Here is a 6,000-nt window from a genome sequence, read left to right on the forward strand (position 1 = left end):
TTTTGAAACATTCTTTTTTAAGGAAGTCTTTTGAAGTGTGTTTTGGTAGGATAAGTTGAGCCAAAAACTGGGGAGAGACCGGGGTGGGTGGAGGGGAGAGGAGGTGGGGGGGCAGGCGAGGAAGGCTCTATTTTCAAACGGTTAGTGTTAGCAGAGGACAGAGTTAGCACTTTCCCCAAATGGCGTGTCCCCAAAAATGCTGCAGCACAATGTGTTTGCAAAGCTGCGTCCCACAGAACAATCTCTGGGGAGGAATAGTTCGGGCACTTGTGTGTTGCAGCTCCATTCGTGTGTTTAGTCTCTGAGATCTCAATCATCATTGCAAAGGCTTTACGTGGCTCACCATGGAATTGTTCATTTCCCTCAACTTGCTGTACTTTAAGATAAGTCGCAGAACATCTCAGGAAGAAGAGAACACCCTCTGTTGGGCACCTCCTACTTGCTGAGACTTGGGTAAATGAGATTTTAGATTTTGTGCCACATGGGCAATGTTAGTGTGGCATCTCGTCAGGGTTTACAGAATAAAAAAAATCAGAAACATGTAATGCACTGTCACACATGCAATACAGGCACGAAGAAGTCAGGAAGGCAACCAAATTAAAAATAAAACACCATCACGCTTGCTTTATTTTCCTTTACAAAGGGCCTGTACCCATGATCAAAATAACAATTCAGAATTATTCTATTATCCAGGAAAAATATCCCCTTATTGAGCATTCAATTTGAGGTACTCGAGGGCAAGTCCAATTGCTCTGGTACTTAGCTCTTAGGTCATGGTTCAGTGTTCCTGCTAGTCCCAACGATTAGCTGGATCTGCCATGTGATAATCTGATTTATGACATGACAGCTGGCAGTGACTTTGGCTAAGGAGAGAGAGAGAATCCACACAGCTCAATTATTTTGACTTTGTGCTAGACAGAATTCTATCTGTAGCAAGTTTGAATGCAGTTCCTGATTGAGTTAATTCTTATGAGAAGTCCAAGGAGGAGAAGTGAGGTGTGAACTGAAGGAAGTGCCAGTTCGCTTCCTCATTCAAGTCCTGGCTGTTGATAGATTTGCTGAAGCAGTTAAAGCAGGTGGTGGTCAAAGTTTGGGACTTCTGGGGGCTTCATAAAGTTTGTGGAATCATGGAAAGTTTCCACAGACCTTAAAAAAAAAACCTTAACACAGGTCCTGTACACAAAACAATAGCCAACTGTCAAAGGGCAACAGTCAGTAATGGATGGCTTCTGAAAAAAATGAGAGTCAGTCATCAGTCTTCAAATTTTGCCAAAAGAAAACCATTGAAAAAGAGAAAATGAGACAGTCAAACATTCTCAGTCACCAATGGGGCCACCTTGGATCAGGCAAGAAAGTGCTTATGTGACAGTTCTTTGGGTGACAGCGTCTGCTCAGAGTCAGCTAAAAGAACCTCAGGCGCGCCGGCCAGCAGCAGAAAGGACTCTTGGCAGAGCTCCTTCCTGCACCTCTTTTGATCACAGGGCTCGGGCTTGGAAAGGTTCTCACCAGTCTTGTGGTTTCCTGGTTGTGCGTCAGTACATACTGGCTGAAACCCTTCACTTCCTTCGGGCCAGCGTCTCCTTCAATGGCTCTCACTCCACGGTTCACTCTCTTAAGCTTTGAACTAGACTCCAAGGACACTTCTGGCTGCAGCAGGAACCTTGAATGTGAGGGCTTGCAGCTGGGATGCAAGCCTGCTTCCTTACACTGAAGAACCTCAGGAAAAACAAAACGGGTTTAATGGAGTCCCGGCAAAAGGACATAGAATATGGGATATTAAAATCCTCCCACCACTCCCAGTTCAGACAGTATTAGAATAGTGTGTAAATTCAGAACCACTACTTGAACAGATAATGTTATGGTCATTTGTTCTTGGTGAGCAGGTTTGCACAATGGAATCTGAGAACACAGCAGTTTGGAGAGCACACACAAGCAAAAAGGGATCATTACCTACAGTCATTTAAAATATGTTAAGTTATTTATAGAAATAGTTTATGCTGAATAGGCAGGGTTGAACAGAAGACTGAAGGTTGTCCCAAGGAAAATAGAGGGCATCTTTTTAAAAAATCAGAGATTAAGCAGTGTTGAGACTTCACAGGGTTAGAAACTACATTTTCGAAGGAATCAAGCCCTTCATAAATTGAAAATGATGAGAAGAATGCATGCTTGAATTATTCACGTGTTTACAGATAACGGAGTTTAAGTTAAAAGAAGATATAAATCTATTTCATGAAGTACTAAATGGTTTATTCAAGGAAGACCTTTTTTTGAGGCATGTAAGTCTCAGCTTGTAATTGACATTGTGGAGTCAGATCGAGCTAAATCAAAATCTGAGATCTACCACTTTCAAGCTGTGTTGCCTTGAGAAAATTCCTTAACTTTGGGGAACATGAACTTCTTCATGTATGAAAGAAAGGTGAGCAGGCATGTATCTAAGCAACAGCTAAGTGTGTGGAAGGAGGAGGCAGGGAGAGAGGGCTGACGTTATTAAAGATAAAGAGAAGTAAAGGGACGATGAAAGGGAATCAAGGGTGTCTGAGGAAAACACATTAACACCAATATTATCAAAGGACTAACAGGCTATAAAAATTCTATAATAACCTAAATTCTCAACTGAACTTCACCACATAATCACAATTCCTACGTCCACATACTTACCCTCTGCTCAACCCTCTTACTACACACTGCCATCGAGTCAATGCCAACTCATCACAGCTACCCTGTGGATTTCTGAGAGTTCAACTATTCACATGAGTAGAAAAGTCCAATCTTTCTACTATGGAGTGGATGGTGGTTTCAAACTGCCCACTATGTAGATCACAGCCCAACACATAACCAATACACCACCCTAGAAGTATCTAAAACTTCTGGAATATTACTAGAATAAATGTGTTGAGTAAGCTCCAAGAAAGCAGAGATTTTAAACAGGGATGGGAGGGGTTTCAATAGTTCTTTAATAAATTGTTCTTGTATTTTAATTGAAGTCCCAAGCATTTAGAAGCCTTAGCAAAAAGTGGAAAAGGAGTGCAAGGGAGAGGGAATAAAAAAGCTGTAGAGAGTAGAACTAACAAAGAGAGCGTAGAGTCATATACTTAAATCAAATTGTGAGAGGGGAAACTTAATTTTTTCTAATTTCTCTTAAAATAGCCTTAACATCAGTCAATCAGACAACTTACCACCAAGAACTCCAATAGATCCCACTTCACAGCTCACTTCTATGTGTCCAGTGCATTGGTCGGAGAATGCAGTGCACCATGCTGTGTAGGAGTCCAGAGTTGGGGTCAGACAGAGAAGCATGGATTCTCCCTCTCACTTGTTCTGTGACTTCAGACAATTTACTCATTCTGCTTGAATTTCAGTTCTATTCTGTTTTGTTTTCTGCAAAAATGCAAGAAGAAAATATAGCTCACGCAATATTTGTGACTGGATTTGATAAGATATGTAGTGTTTATCTTAGAGATTGAAGTCCGCTAAATTGCACAAATGATAACTGTCATTATCAATACCATCTTTTCTATTATTGAGATACTGAAATATCTCATATTTATCATTCAAAAATATGCTTTGTGATTTGGTGTGGAAAATGGAGCTCGGGTAAGCATTCATTGCTGAGGCCTCTGGGAAAAGATCTAAAAGCTCCAACCCCCTGTGGCCGCTGGGAGGGCTATATTTAGATTTTATATATAGCTTTACGTTCACAAACTGCACGCAATGTTCACTATCCTTGGCAACTAACCACTGGTTTTATACAATAGATTTTACCTTTTGCTGATGGAGCAACTGACGGGGGAAAAAAAGAAAAAGAAATATTTGGCTTGGGATCATAAGATGAGACATAACTACCACAATTCCCCAAATCCCAGCTCTGGGTTCAGCCAAATAATAGACGGTTCCATGGGATTTATCAGTGAGTCACCCCTAGAGATAGCTGGGACAATTTTCAAGAAACTCAAGGATACTTTGAATTGCTTAATTTAGTCAAAAGAATGAACTAAAACAGACGAATGGGAGAAATACGGCAGTATAGTAGAGAAACTAAAGAGTCACTTTAAGCTCTTCTATGAAAACAAAGTAGGCTGGCCTTGTAAGCTATAGAAGGATTATTCAGTGAGCAGAGTACATTCGGTTTGGGAAAAAGGTTATTAACATAGACTGTATAGTAACTAGAGTAGCTGCATTTCAAAACACACATATTAAACATGATAAAACTACAGAGAAAACAAATCTGTTCTGTGAAATCTTCAGGGTAGAATCTCAGGACATGGAAATAGAAATAAGGAAATCTGGTAATAAGGGTTTATGTCAATTAGACATTCATGGCTAGGAGTGGAGTCAAACCTGTCAATCAAGTTACAGCCTGATGACAACTTCTTGATGTCATAAGCCTTTTGAATAAGAGCAAGACAAACAGAAACAATTGCTCTCACTGCTCCTCTGTCTTCCTGCCAGCTGGAACTCTGTCTGCCTCAAGGGGTGGCCCCAGCTGGACCCTGAGAGCTGTGGGAGCCTTGCCCTGTTTCCACCTGGCTCTGCACCCTGTGATCAACCTGTCATCTTCCTGCTGCACCGTGTTGCCCTGAGCCTGCAGCTACGTGATTCTCAAGAGGGGCCTGGGATGCTTTGTATTTGTGGACTTGAATTGAAGTTATATCATTTGATATAAGACTACTTCTTGATATAAAACTCTTTCCTATACCTATATGAGCGCCACTGGAGTTATTTCTGTAGACGAACAGGCATGACACAGGAAATAAGACTCTTCATTATTAATTGGCAACTTTACAAAAATTAATAGGGTGCTCAAACCTAAATGACCAACTAATCTACCTGCAGAGAGTGGTTGTAAGAACACAGTGAGAGTTTTGACAAAGTAAGAGTAATGTACATATTCTGCTGCTGCCGTTGCGGGCTGCCATTGAGTCGGTTCCAACGCATGGCAACTCTCTCCACAGCTGAAAGAAAGGCTGTCCTGTCCCGCGCCATCTTTGCAATTGTTCCCATGCTTGAGCCCATTGTTGCAGCCACTGTCAATGCATCTCCTTGAGGGCCTTCCTCTCCTTTGCGGCCCCTTTCCTTTACCAAGCATGATGTCCTTCTTCAGAGACTGGTCTCTCTTGACAACATGGCCAAAGCATGTCAGATGAAGTCTCATCATCCTGGCTTCTAAGGAGCACTTACCTGCACTTCTTCCGAAACAAATTTGTTTGTCCTTTTGGTAGTCCATAATGCAGTCAATATTCTTCACCAGCATGACAACTCAAGCTCATTGAATCCCTTCCGGTCTTCCCTAGTCAACATCCAACTTTTACAAGCATAGTAGACAATTGAAAATACCATGGTTTGGATCAGGCACACTTTAGTCTTCAAAGTAACTTCCCTGTTTTCAACCCTCTAAAAGGTTCTTGGGCAGCAGATTTCCGCAGTGCAATATGCCATTTGATCTCTAGACTGCTGCTTCCCTGCAAGCAAGACAAAATTCTTGACAACTTCAACCTTTTCTCCCTTAATCATTATGTTATCTATCGGCACCGTTGTGAAGATTTTGGTTTTCTTTACACACTTAAGGGTGAAATTCTCGATTTTCATCATCAAGTGCTTCTCACTTTCAGCAAGCACGCTTGTGGCAGCTGCAGATATAGCAGGCTGTTAATAAACCTTCCTGTAATACTGACACCACATTCTTCTTTATAAAATCCAGCTTCTCCAATTATTTGATCAGCATACAGATTAAGTATGGGGAGAGGATGCAATGCTGAGCCACATCTTTCCTGATTTTAAACCATGCATTATTCCCTTATTTTGTTGGCATGACTGCCTCTTGATCCATATACAAGTTCTTCATTGTGGGGTACCAGCCCCCACAATCAAGGGGCAGTTGTGTAATTGAGAGGTATATTTAAAGAGACATTGGCCCTATATAAGGCATGAGATCGCTCACCTCCCGGACGGCCATGATCTCAGCAGCCAGGTCCGCACACTGAGAGAGAATATTTCCAATCA

At 41.6% G+C, this 6,000-nt stretch overlaps 1 pseudogene; it reads right to left on the reverse strand.

The window, feature by feature from the left end:
• The window catches only part of LOC142438979 (small ribosomal subunit protein uS3-like), a 40,969-nt pseudogene extending 35,986 nt beyond the window's left edge, over positions 1–4,983 (reverse strand).
• Between the last annotated feature and the right edge of the window lie 1,017 nt (positions 4,984–6,000).

Source organism: Tenrec ecaudatus, chromosome 1 (genome assembly GCF_050624435.1).
Source record: "Tenrec ecaudatus isolate mTenEca1 chromosome 1, mTenEca1.hap1, whole genome shotgun sequence".
In the NCBI taxonomy this organism is placed as follows: Eukaryota; Metazoa; Chordata; class Mammalia; order Afrosoricida; family Tenrecidae; genus Tenrec; species Tenrec ecaudatus.